The sequence below is a fragment of the Heterodontus francisci genome, chromosome 13 (genome assembly GCF_036365525.1).
Source record: "Heterodontus francisci isolate sHetFra1 chromosome 13, sHetFra1.hap1, whole genome shotgun sequence".
Taxonomy (NCBI): Eukaryota; Metazoa; Chordata; class Chondrichthyes; order Heterodontiformes; family Heterodontidae; genus Heterodontus; species Heterodontus francisci.
Genome location: NC_090383.1, coordinates 81,143,345 through 81,157,443, shown reverse-complemented (window position 1 = coordinate 81,157,443; position 14,099 = coordinate 81,143,345). Strand labels below are relative to the sequence as shown.

Below are 14,099 nucleotides of genomic sequence, written 5' to 3'. Positions count from 1 at the left end.
TGAGCTCAGAGGTCATGAGGGGAAATAGGAGACAAACTAGAGAAAGATGCGAATTCAGGCCTAGGGCAGGAGGAAGCATTACAGCAAGTTTAGCCAGGTGGGCTGGTGGAAGGGAGCGGTGCAGCAGAGGCAACTGATCAGTTGGTCTCGATTTTATTGAGATGAGCTTCTCGCACTTATTGTTGAGGTGAGGGTGGAGGGGACAAAGGAAAGGGGTTTAAGAAGACAGTTTTCAGTAGAGAAAAGAAGCTAGAGTTTATTTTGCATTCCAAGATGGTCCTGGAATAGTGAGCAGTCTTAACAGGCAACAGCAGGACCCGATAGTGTTTTAAGTGGTCCAGCCAGATCTGGATGTCGGTCAAGCAGTCTGACAATTTAGAGACAGTGGAGGAGTCAAAAGAGGTGGTGGTGAGGTAAAGCTGGGTGTCGTCAGCATACATGTGGAAACTGGCATGTTTTTGGATGATTTGCCAAGGGGCAGCATTTAGTTGAGAAATAGGAGGAGGCCAAGGATAGATTCTTGGGGGCACCAGAGGTAACTGTGCGGGAATGAGAAGAGAAACATTGATGGCAATTCTCTGGCTATGATTAGATAGATAAGAATGGAGCCAGGCAAGTATAGTCCCATCCAGCTGGACAACGGAGAAGGATAGTGAGATCGACTGTGTCATAGGCTGCAGATAGGTCAAGTAGGATGAATATAGAATGCAAAAGGGTTATAGCACAGAAGGAGGCCATTTGGCCCGTCATGTCCATGCTGGCTATTTGCAAGAGCAATTCACCTCGTCCCACTCCCCCACCTTTTCCCCGTAGCCCTGCAACTTTTTGCCTTTTTCACGGTCAGATGAGATGCCATCTGTGACTTTGATGGGTGGAAACTCGATTGTAAGGATTCAAACATGGAGTTCTGGGAAAGATGGGCATGATTTGGGTGGTGACAACATGTTCGAGGACTTTGGAGAGGAAAGGGAGGTTGGAAATGGGGTGGTAGTTTGCAGGGCAGAGGGGTCAAAGGTGGGTTTTTTTAAGGAGAGGGGTGATGACGGCAGATTTGAAGAAGAGAGGGACAGAAACTTAGGAGAGAGAACCATTAACAATGTCAGCTAACATGGAGCCAGGAAGGGAAGTTAGGTTCTGAGTAGTTTAGTGGGAATAGGGACAAGGTGAGCTCAGAGAGGGGATACGAGGAGATAGGAGAGAATCGGAGAAAGATTACAAGATCGGGGCTAGGGTAGGGGGGAGCCTTAGAGGAAGTTCGGCCTGGTGGGCTGGGGAAGGGAGGGAAATGGCAGAGGCAGCTGATCAGATTATCTCAGTCTTGGTGACAAAGAAATCAATGAGCTCCTCACATTTGTTGCAGATGAGGATGGGGGAGACGGGAGAGGGGTTTCAGTAGAGAAAAGAAATCGGGGTTATCTTTGCATTCCAGGATGATCCTATAATAGTAAGCAGTTTTCACAAATGAAAGCAGGACCTGATAGTGCTTTCTGTGGTCCAGCCAGATCTGGCAATGAATAGCTAAAACAGTTGTCCTCCATATCCATTCAGGTCTGTGTCCCTTGGATTTAAGGGAGGGGAGATGAGGGCCATACCGGGGGTGGGGGGGGGGGGGGGGGGTGGAGGAATGTCCAAGGTGAGAGAGGGTAATTGTTTTAATGGGGACTCGGGCATCAAAGGTGGAGGTGTGGGTGTGGTTGAGCAGATCAGTAGCTGCAAAAATGTCTTGGCGAACAGAGGGTCAAATATTAGATGATTGGGAATTTGAAAGTACAGTTGTAAGTGAATTGGGGAAGAGTTTTTTCCAAGGGCTGATATAGAAAGGAGTAGTGTTTGGAGGCAGAAGCAAGATGTAGGTAAAGAGCGATACAAGGAAATTATCAGAAATGGCCTTATTGATGAGTGATACAGCCGGAGTTGCTACTCCATGTGAGATGGCAAGGTCAAGTTGGTGGCCGGGAATATGGTTTGGGGAGTTTACATGGAAGGTGAGATTAAGGGCGGATAGGAGGGCACTGAGTTCAGAGGAGGGAGAACATAATGAATTGAGATGGAGGTTGAAATCACCTCAGATGAGAAGTCGCTCAATGCAGAGGCTGAGGGAGGAAAGTGAAGATAGCTCATTGAGAAAATTGGCATGGTATTTGGGAGGGCAGTAAAGAACCAGGATTTTATATGAGAGGTGAGAAGGGTGGAGCAAGGTGAGATGCTCAGAGGAGGAGAAAGTGCCAGAGGACTAAGGGGACAAACTAAGCTGAGATTTGGTTATGAGAGCCACACCACCATTGCTGGTCTTGACAAGGCAAGTGGTGAAAGGTATAGCCAGGCGGGGAGGCTTCAGTTAGGTGGAAGGTGTTATCACTCCTCAGCCAGGTTTCCATCAAGGCCATAATATCGATGCAGTCATCTACAGTAATTTCATGGATTGCAAGGGCTTTATTCACCAATGAACGGATATTCTGGAGGGAGATGTGGAGAAGGGCACTGATAGCTGGACCACTGGCAGAGTCCACAGGATCTGGGAAGGGTGTTGAGAAGGGAGGCGATTGGCAAGATCAGTCCTAGCCAACATGCTGGGTGGGAAGGTTGGCAAGAGAGTGCAGGATAAGGCAGTTGGGGTTGCTGCTCTTGAAAAGGCAGCAACAAATGCCTCAATGGGCCTTTCGAAGAATACCAAGAGAGGCATAGAGGGAAACTGTAGACTTATCTAAGAGCACAGCAAACCAGGGAGTTAAAAGCACTTAGAGTCCTTCACTATAAATGTATATTTTCAGATAGTGAAATAAATGTATGACTGCATTAAAATGGAAGCTAAAATAAAGATAAAAAGATTTCTAAAAAAAAAAATTTTTTTCATGTTTTTAATTATTGTGAGAAACTTGACTTTCCACAAATATGAAATTACTTTTTCAGAGTGAGTAAGAATGTTTATCAGTAATTTTGAAGTTAGTACACCATTAAAAACCCAGTTCAATGAGGTGTAACTTTTCCAAGGTTTTTAGAGGCACTAACAGCATGAGGACACAAGTTCTCGTCAATTCATTACAAAAGGAAATAGCAGTCTGTGGAAATCTCTATAGCACATTCTATGGAGGAGTGTAGATTCACTGACAGCAACTTCTGGATTTCCATGTTATTTTGCACAGTTTGGAACTCCAGAAGTTGTTGTCCATATCAGTGGAGTAATGATAATGAACGCTGAAAGCAAAATCTAGGCTTTTATATACACATAATATAAATGAAAAGTGGTCACAGAAACAGTGCGATCTCCAGCTCGTGTTTTAGCAGTGATGTGTATCCAACCCTGCTTCTAGATTCCATTGGGTATTGCTTTGACACACAGACGAATGTATCCACACTTAATTCTATTCATAAAAATAGACAATGCAAAAGGTACTGACACTTCTCAGCATTTTCATTACATGAATAGCATATCATGTATGTCACAGGGACTGTATTTTTGCAATTCACAACCCTGATTCATTCAGTCGTTTGTAGCTCCTTTGTTGTGAGGTTAGGTCGGCTCATTGTATATACCAAGGGCTCACGTTGTATCCTCTTATCAATTATTTTTATGAACAGTATTAGGTCAATTAGGGAGCAAATGACAAACAGCAAACTCATTAAAAACGAGTGCCATTTTAGCAGAATTTCTTCTCTAACCTCATCAGTATCTGGATAATGTTAAATGACATCAGTGTTCTGCAGGACATTCTGGTTTGGTAAGCACAGTAACCTCTGGCATAAGACACAAAGTAGGATTTGATGTCTGACAGTGCAGCTTCTACAGATAATTGTTTAAGACAGCGATGCAGTAGCACACCAGTTAAGACACTTGCCTCACAACCCTGCGACCTAAGCTCGAGTCCATTGTCAACTGGTGCCTCAAACCACAGATTCCTAGTTGTGAGGAGCTTTTTTATGGCCCTGAAGTGGTTTCTATATGGGGCAGTTTCTTACATCAGAATTTCTCACTGGGAGATAACGGGCTGAATTTTATTAGCACGCCGCACTTCACAGCGGCGCGCTTTGAAGCCAGCAGCCTGCCGACAGGGAAGTGCCGCCACGATATTTCACGCGGGGGCTCATTTAAATGGAGGGGGCGGAGTGGCTGACCCCTCTACGTCATCTGGGTGGCCACTCCTTCCTTGGCAATGGTGTCTGATGCCACTGCGCAGGCGCCGGCGCCATTTTCCAAGGGCTTCAAGCCCTTAACATAAATTTGAATGTTTAAAGATAAAGTGCGTTAATTTTTTTTAAAATCACAAGCTGGAGGCCCTTTTCCAACCCCCCAATGGTTGTTTATATGCCAATATGGCAAGCATTAATTTTATTCCCATCCTGAACTTTCCCCCAACCTCATCACTTTTGCCCTTCAACCCCTTCCCACCATTCCCACAGCCAATAAAAAATGTTTTCCCCGCATCCTGCTCTGATAATTTCAGTCCCCCCCATCCTCCCCACCAGTGTCTCGCCTCAGAATTCCAAACGGAGTTGCGAAGGCGGCGAGTTGCAATAGCGGCTGTAATATTGGCGTGGGAAGGCCACCGGGACCAGGTAAGTGGATTTGCATTTGTTTTACATAATTATACAATTTAAATGAAGGCCCCACTGCCGAGCAGCGGTGGGGGGGCCGCACCGAGGCCTCGCCGCCACTGGTAAAATGCGGCGGAGCCTTCTCGACGTTGAGGGTTATGGTGAGCCGTTCCCGCAAGTATTTTGCAGACCCCCGCTTCCACGGCCCCCAACGTTGAGGGACTGGTAAAATTCAGCCCAATATATACGGCAGAAGATAATTCGTTCTCCCTTGGAAACTGCCTTACTAATGCAAAATAGCCCTCCACCTAGCCCCATTCCTAGCTAAGTTGTCAAGCAGCCAGCTCCCAGTCTGTCATTTTTTTAACTGATAATGAGAAGTCATACTAGGTTTATGTTGTCAAATAAGTTGATTTCAAATCCCCAGAAGCCATAGCTGAAGCTCTACAATAAATACCCTGGTCAGTCTGAAGTACTGCGTACACCTCTAGACACGAACAATTAAGCCAATTTTCAATATCAGAGGGAAGAGGTATGAGGAACCATTTAATAATAAGCTCGGAATCTTTAGCCTTGAAAAGACAGAACGCACCTTATGGACGTACATAAAATAACAGGATAGAGATAGTCAACGTAAAATATTATCTCAAACAAGAGAGAATCTAACCATTTCCCCTTGATATTCAATGGCATTACCATTGCAGAATCCCCCACTATCAACATCCTGGGGATCACCATTGACCAGAAACTGAACTGGACCAGCCACATAAATGCCATGGCTACAAGAGCAGGTCAGAAGCTGGGAATTCGGTGGCGAGTAACTCACCTCCTGTCTCCCCAATGCCTGTCCACCATCTACAAGGCACAAGTCAGGAGGGTGATGGAATACTCTACACTTGCCTGAATGGGTGTAGTTCCAACAACACACAAGAAGCTCGACACCATCCAGGACAAAGCAGCACGCTTGATTGGCACCCCATCCACCACCGTCAACATTCACTTCTTCCACCACCGATGCACAGTGGCAGCAGTATATACCACCTACAAGAACACTGCAGCAACTCATGAAGGCTCCGTCAACAGCACCTTCCAAACCCGTGACCTGTGCCACCAAAAAGGACAAGGGCAGCAGATGCGTGGGCACACCACCACCTGCAGGTTTCCCTCCAAGCCTCCCACCATCCTGACTTAGAAATATATCGCCGTTGCTTCACTGTCGCTGGGTCAAAATCCTGGAACTTCTTTCCTAACAGCACTGTGGGTGTACCTACACCCCAAGGACTGCAGCTGTTCAAGAAGGCAGTACACCACCACCTTCTCGAGGGCAATTAGGGATGATCAATAAATGCTGGCCTAGCCAGCGACGCCCACATCCCCCGAACGAATAAAAAAATTATTTCCGCATATACCAAGAGGCAAGTTAAGATGACATTGGGATCAAGGCAATGTTCTCAATTAAGAAATCACTAAATGCTGTAATGGCAAATGGGTTTGTTATTCCAGAAGGAAAAAGAGCTGAAGAGCCTTCTTTATCTGAATTCATCTTCTTGAAGAGTGAACTCCCTATTCATTTTCTTTTCTCCCAATGGGAAAGTGTTTAGTGCTCCTGGCTGCATTCAAAAACTTCTCATTTAGGCAGCCAGGAGTTTAAACAGGAAGTGATAAATATATTTTTTTAAATACATTTTAAATGGATTATTTGAAACCACTGTAGCAGGAGCTTGTGCGGTGAATGCATTTGCACCAGGCAGTTGTGGGGCAGGGATCACACTCTCATGATGTATTCCTAGACTTAGTCCAGTAATTTGTAAAATTGCCAAGTGAAGGCAATGCATTCCCCAGAAGGCAAATCAAAAGGGAATACATTTAGTAGTCTTTTGCACAAGAGGGCTGGTTAAAAGTAATGCTACTTCTGCAGTTATTTCTCCTCTGGGTTCTAGGTTCAGAGTCTTGGAATGAAAGTTTTCTTTCAATGCCAGCTGAGTATGGAGCAGTGTAGTGTAATAGTTGTGTAGCTGGACTAGTAATCTAAAGACCTAAAATAATAATCCAGAGAATGTGAGTTCAAAACCTACCATGGCAGTTTGAGCATTTGAACTAAGTTTAAAACAATTTTGGAAATTTAAAAAAATAGCCTCAGTAAAAGTGACCATGAAGCTGTTGGATTGTTATAAAAATCCAACTTGACTCACTAGCATCCTTTAGTGAATGAAACCTGCCTTCCTTACCCAATCTGGTCTATATGTGACTGCAGTCCCATACCATGTGGTCATCTCTTAACTGCCCTTGAAAGTGGCCTGTCAAGCCACTCAATTGTGGTAAACCACTACTGCAGTGATTCAAGCTGCTACCTCCTCAGGGCAGCTAGAGATGGGCAGTAAATGCTGGCCTTAACAGTGACACCATATCCTAAGAATGTATTTTTTAAAATCTTAAACAAGCTCCCAGTAGACACAATTCCATTAAACAAAAATGCCAATCATTCTGCACTAAATTGGCATTCCCACTTAGAATTCTGGACCACAAGAATGGCAGGTATTGTAAGTGAAAATGTTTCACTGATGCAGAAGAAAATACTTCACTAAAGTTGGGAGATTAAGGTATATTCAGTGAAAATTCCTCCATCTGTCTGTAATAAAACCATAAATATTTTTAGAAAAGATGTATTTCTGACCTCACTATACACTGTACACAAAGAAATCTTCCTCAATTGTGTCTCAAAGTAGAAGTAACTTTATTGTGGATCTGACCTGGAAATGGTTGATGTTGACACTGTGCCAAAAGTGAAAATATGGGCCCCTCCCCTGTATTGATATTCCTCACATTAACTACAGCAAATATGCCTGGCAGAGATGGAATACAGTGCTGAAGAACCTAACAGATACTGACATACATGTACCGTGCAGAGCACTGCTTCATGGTTGTCACTAGGATTTTGGGAAACTGCAGTGGTAGTGGTTGATGCCTGATTAGAGTCATGTGCGTACTTTTTTGCTTCTTCATTTTGTTTTGCTTATCTGTATCTTTGCTGCTTCCTCTGCAAATTGAGTAGTCAGTTTTATGATATCAAAAGGAAAATTTATTAGACATTGTTAACAAGAATGAAACCAGTTCATAACCACGATAAAGGTATAGAACCGTTTCATCCTTACTAAGCAATATGGGTAAGCTCTGTCTCCATTAGTATGAAAATAGCCATCTTTCCATCTGCAGTAGGAATGCTGCACCATTGTTCGGGTTTAATGATAATGTGTGAAGTTCACCATAGTAAGTTGGACTTGTTGGGCTGGATTTTGTTAGTCTGCCGCACTTTGCGGCAGCGTGCTTTATACTCGGTGGCCTTCCAACACGGAAGCATCACCACTGAGCCCCTGCAATATTTTGCGCAGGGGCTCATTTAAATGGAGGGGGCAGAGCAGCTGCCCCAGATGATGTAGAGGGGGCAGCCGCTGCATCCCCAGCAACGGTGTCCGGCGCCACCACGCAGGCGCCAGTGCCATTTTTAAAGGGCTTCAAGCCCTTCAGTGCCATTTAAGTGTTTAAAGGGACAGGCATGTGCAAAAATTGAATAAAAATTTATTGGCATTTCCAATCCTCTCTCCCACCCTCCAAATGAATAATTGGATGATTTTTTGTCCTATCCCCCCCAAAAAAAGTGAGTTTTCACGCACGACCTTCCCCTCCCCCCCAAATTTTATTCCCTTTGACCGTAAACCCCTTCCCACCATCCCCGCAACTAATCGGAGCGGTTTTCACCGCTCTCCCACCCTGAAATTTTCAGTCCTCCCCCATCCCCACCAGTGTCTTGCCTCAGAACTCCAGGCACACGAGTTGCAGCCAGCAGTTGGAAAATTGGCGTGGGATGGCTGCCGGGACCAGGTAAGTTCATCTGCATTTATTTTAATTGATTTTAATATTTAAATGAAGGCCCCACCACCAAGCGGCAGGGGGCTGCACCGAGGCCTCGCCGCCACCTACAATAATGTGGCGGGGCCTTCTCGACATCGGGGGTCGTGGCGGGTCGCTCCCGCAAGTATTTCATGAGGCCCCCCCCCATCACGACCCGCAACGTCGAGGGGCTGTTAAAATTCAGCCCGTCATGTTTTACAAACCAGGCAGCCATGGGTACCAACTTGCACGCTAACTGATTCAAGCTGTGTCCAATCAACATAATGTAGAGTTAATGGATGAAAATCACTTTCCCAGCTCAAGATTAATATTAAACAATGATAGCAAAAAAATTTATGTTTCTTTGTGTGGATTTCAAATGCTTTTTTGTTAATTGCAAGCATTTAACAGGCTACTTTCTGCAAAAATGAGACACAAGATTATAACAGATGGTGAGATCTCATGTTTACAGTATCTTCAGGTGTTTTCCCACCCTTTGGTTGAGAGCTCAATGTGTAAGTAGAGCCAAATGACACCAGCATTGTGTCGAGAAGCCTGCCAACAATAAGGACTCCAAGCTGGGAAGCATAGCAGTTGCGATCTGGTTCCCTCTATGCTGGTACATTTGCATAGCCACAACATAAAAAGAGAGAGCAGTGGAACATTGCACTTCCCCTTGTTAAGTCCTCCTCAGCCGTGAATCGCTTCAGGCAGCCCACATCAGGCCTAAACAAGCCAATCCTCAAATGATTGTTGGGGTTCTGCAAGAAAACACTAGGAATTCATTATGGGACAATTTCAACTTCATCTGCATTAAATTTGGGGATAGAATAAGGTCTGCAAACCTCAAAAGAAAGAATTATAACAGCATTGCATCAGGAGCACAATGATGCCAGTCGTGGGGCCCTCTTGTCCAACACTACAATACTCACACACAGAATTCATGAGTGTGCTTGAGTGCATCATCAATGAATTGGCCCTCTTGTGTTTCATTTCTTTGTAACAGACATCTTGCCTTACGAAAAGGGTGCACAAATGAAAATGTTCTGGCATGTACACTACACAATGGAAAAACATTCCTACTTTCAGAATATCATCTACAAGTATGGTAAAGAGATCTTTATCTTGCATATACAGTAGACAGTAATCTCTTGAAGGTACATATTTTGTGGGAGAAGAAAGAGAATTTTGAAACAGTTGTGAAACATCTATGAGGTTATTTATTTCAAGAGCAGCAGCTTCTGTGGTGTTTCCATGCATACTTTTAATTCAAATACAACTTAAATGTACTTTGGAGGAATATTTCATGTTCAGTAATGTCATGTTCAGTACAATGTTGGAAACTCATGACATTTCACCACATCCACTGCTTCAAATTAGATTTCAATGAGAGAATTCAGAACCTGAAAAGAAATTCATAATTGGGTAAACTAGTTTGGTTCTCGACAATTTAAAATAAAGTTTTGCAGTTGTAACATTTAAAGAAACAAGTTTGCTGCTTGTAAGGCTTCTTATAAGAATCAGAGAATTAACTGTCTGGTCCAGATTCAAGCTCAGGTTGGAGGTGAATAGACTTGCTTAATTCAATAAGCCAAAATAGGAGAAAAATGTTTACTTATGCTATTGGGTCATAGGAAAAAGAAGTAATAGTGTGCTGTATTCAACTGAGTACGTAAGATTACGTAGGATACATGGTGCAAAAACAGGCTATTCGGCCCAACCAGTCTTCCCTCATCTAAATCTATCAGCGTAACCCTCTATTCCCTTCTCCCTCATATTCTTGTTCAAGCTCCACTTAAATGCATCTATACTGTTTGCTTCAACCACTCTCTGTGGTAGCAAGTTCCACATTCCCACCACTCTTTGGATAAAGATGTTTCTTCTGAATTCCCAGTTGAATTTCTTGGTGCTTATCTTATATTGCTGGCTTCTAGTTATGCTGCTCCCTATAAGTGGAAACGTTGGGCTGAATTTTTTTCTTGTGACGAGGGTCCCGGTGGCGGGCTGGAAGGTGGGCGGGAGACCATGCCTTGGCCTTCCGTCGGATCCGTGAGGCCATTCCACAGCAGGCAGCCGAATAACTGCCCGCTGTCAAGGACGCTGTCCCTTTAAGGGGCAAGCTCCTGCCTACAGAGCTGCCGATCAATCAGAAGGTCGGCAGCTCTGCAGTACCGGCATTGCCAGTGGGAGCTGTAGCCACGTCGGTACTGTAGGAGGTCCTGCAGCACCGAAAAAGGGGATCCTGGTGAGTGAGGTCGAGGTCGCTGGGGCTATTCAGGCAGGCTTCAGCAAGGGGGTGGTGTTGGTGAGGGTGGGGGGCCACCAGGAGCCCTGGATTCCACCAAAGTAGGGAGCCCCCCCCCCAAACCCCACAAGGACATCTCCCGCTGACGGCAAGCCCCTCTGCCTCCCTCAAAATTGAAGTGGAGGCAGGATGAGGCCCTTAAGTGGGTTCCCCACCATGGACAAAACAGCAATGTCGGGAACGTTCTGCCTGCCATTTTGCTTGCCACCCCCCCACAGTCTCTGTGCCCGTTTCAACAGGCAGAAAAAGATTCTGCCTATTGTCTCTGTATCAAAACCTTTCATAATTTTAAAGACCTCTATTAGGTCACTCCTCAACTCCCTTTTTTCCAGAGAAAAGAGACCCAGCCTGTCTATCATCTTCTGAAATGTATACCCTTGTATTTCTGGTTTTATCCTTGTAAATGACTGCAACCTCTCCAGTGCCCCCTATCCTTTTTATTATACGGTGACCAGAACTTCACACAGTATTTTAGGTGTGGTCTAACCAAGGTTTGATACAGGTTTAGCATAACTTCCCTACTTTTCAATTCTGTCATTCCAGAAATAAACTCTAGTGCATGGTTTGCTATTTTATGGCTTTGCTAACCTGTGCTGCCACTTTTAGTTATCGATGTATTTGTATTCCAAGATCTCTTCATTTCTCTACCCCACCTAGATTCAGACCTTCCAAGTAATAAGTGACCTCCCTATTCTTCCTACCAAAATGTACTACCTCACATTTATCTGGTGTTGAACTTAATTTGCCAATTATTTACCCATTCTTCAAGTTTATTAATATCCTCGAATTTGTGTAGTCCTTCTCAGTATTGACTATCCCCCACCCCCAATTTGGTGTCATCACAAAATTAGAAATTGTGTTTTTTATTTCAAAGACCAATTCATGAATGCAAATTGTGAACAGCAGCAGTCCCAGTACTGATCCTTGTGGAATACCACTACCCACCCTCGACTGTGAATAGCTAGCCTTTACTCCTATTCACAGTTCAGTGTTCAGTATAGACAAAACATGGAATGAACATTGAATTGCACTGTGGGAGAAGCATATCCAATGCAAAGGGATTCTGAGAAAGGGCATGTGGGAAAAGTTGTAGATTGAAAAGGGAACCCTCCCATAGTATAATGTCATGCTAGGCCCCCACCTGCCAAGAATGAGGCACATTAATTTTGTCGTGAACATTGATTTTAAACTGTTACTGGAGTGAGGGGAGGACTTGTTGAACAGTTCAGCCATGGCTGGAAAATACATTTGCATATTAACAGACAGTGTTTGGAAGGACAAAGCAGCCATTGCCTGACATATAACCCACAATGGACTTTTGATCACCAGACATTGAAGGTGGGGAAGCTTGCATTCCAGGTTGACTGCTAAGATGGCTGAATACACAAATGGAAATGGTCAAACCAGCTAGTCACATGACTAACCTGCTGGGCAACCTGAGTTTTTTCAATTTGTACAAACAGTTTGGTCAGAAAGCTGTTTGCTCCTGGACTGAGATCTCTCTCCTGTCTGCTCCCATCTCCTTCTCACAAGCCTCTAAATCCACTGAAGACACATGAACCCCAAGAGAGAAAAATCTTCTATAGTGAACAAGGTTTAAGAAGAATACTGGGCCCCAACGAAAAGCAAGATTACCTACAATCAAGGACTCTACAGTGAGCTCAAAGAACCGTAACAACAACTCTTCAGATATTGCCTCAAACCTTTCCACTTTATTTTTCTTCTCTTTTCTGTCTCTATTTGCATGTGTGCATCGCGTATGCATGCTGGCATGGGGCGCAGCGTGTATCCGTAGGTGTGAACCAAATTAGAGTTTAAGTTTAATAAATTTCAACTTTTCTTCTTTAAACCTAAGAAAGCCTGTCTGTGATGGTTTCTTTGCCTTATAATTGGAAAGCGGCGAACAAGGATTCACCAAGGGAGAGCTAAAAACACGGGGTGTTTAAAATTAAACCCTGTTATAGTAAGACCGTGAAGGCTGAAAGGGAACCCTAGACCTCTATCTCACCTGGTCGTAAAAATAAGAAAAAATAAAATCTGCACCAAAAAAGTAATTACTCTTAAGAGCTACATTATAAAACACTGGTCAATGAATGGTAGTTATTAGCTTACACTTTAATTCTAAAGTGTCATAGATGGTAACTGCCAAAATGGAATTAAACATGGACGATAAAATGGACAGCTCACTAAAATATACGTCAAAGTTTTTTTTACATGCAGTGTAACAAAAATCATGTTCCAGTTCTTTCTTGCATATGCAGTGTTTTTTACCTGGAAATAATTTATGTAGAAATGAATTTATGAAACAAATTTTGATTTACAGGTACAATGATAAATTGATCATGGAGATTGATGAGGAAATCATCTCACATAGTAATGAAAGCAGATAGATGATTTCAGCATGAAAAACATTTCCTGGATCCTGGACAATTGATCTCCTTTAATAAATTTGAAGTTGTGTAGACTTAGCAGCAGTTAGAAATCAGTTTCAATTGGAATATAAACAGTAGTTTACACAATCAAATGCATTGATTAATTTCAGATAGTCTAACTGAACTGCATTTCTATACTAATTAACCATGAGGACTGGCTGCATGTAAATAAGTTTTTTGTTTTGCTAAACTTCCACAGACTACAAACATCAGTGAATTTTGTGATTAGATGTTAATTATTTATTGTTCATTCCAAATATTTTGCTGTGATGCATATATAGCCTGTACTGCCATGTTATTAAATATCAATTTTGCCTTTTTAGTTATTGTTTATGTAAGAAAAAGCATTCAAGTATATTATAAAATCTTTGTAACGTAAATCTTCTATTGCTTCATAGTAACCTTTTCCCACAAGTGATTTCTCAACGTGACTTTCCTTATTCCCAGAATACACAGTGAATTCATCAGTGCAACTGCACATTATCACCATAAAGAAATATGACATACAGATTGTCTCATTATCCATCAACCTAGTTATCCTTTACAGTCATGTCACAATGAAATCGCATCAGAATTATAAATAAGCAAAGAAAAATAATATTAAAGACAAATGCGAGATCATAACTTGCATGAACTGCACATCCTCCTTAAATGTTGCACAAAGATGGTTGGTGATTTTTCCAAAATTGCCATAAATACCATGCTCTGATCTACCAATTGAATAAGCATTTCAGTCTGTGTATCTGCTCGGAATTTCTGTTCTGACCAATAGCTACCCGTCTCCCCTTTCCCACTCCACTGCAGGACCAAGCCCCCGCCGCCCCCCGCCCCACACACAAAAAGCAGCTAATCAGGCATTTGGTTTCGAAATTGTCTGAGGCAAGCAAGTCGGAATAATAGCCAACCCATGATTGGGAGACCAACTTGCAGCATTTCATATC

The 14,099-nt window shown here is 43.2% G+C and overlaps 1 protein-coding gene and 1 long non-coding RNA gene across 4 annotated transcripts in view; one reads left to right on the top strand and one right to left on the bottom strand.

Moving 5' to 3' along the window:
• LOC137376453 (G patch domain-containing protein 2-like) overlaps positions 1-14,099 on the top strand; it is a 331,069-nt gene that overhangs the window by 201,175 nt on the left and 115,795 nt on the right. The gene's annotated exons all lie outside the window — the stretch shown is intronic.
• LOC137376455 (uncharacterized) overlaps positions 9,715-14,099 on the bottom strand; it is a 125,812-nt gene continuing 121,427 nt past the window's right edge. Inside the window, exon 4 of the long non-coding RNA XR_010976223.1 lies at positions 9,715-9,824. This is a non-coding gene — a long non-coding RNA (uncharacterized lncRNA). The remainder of the gene's footprint in view (positions 9,825-14,099) is intronic.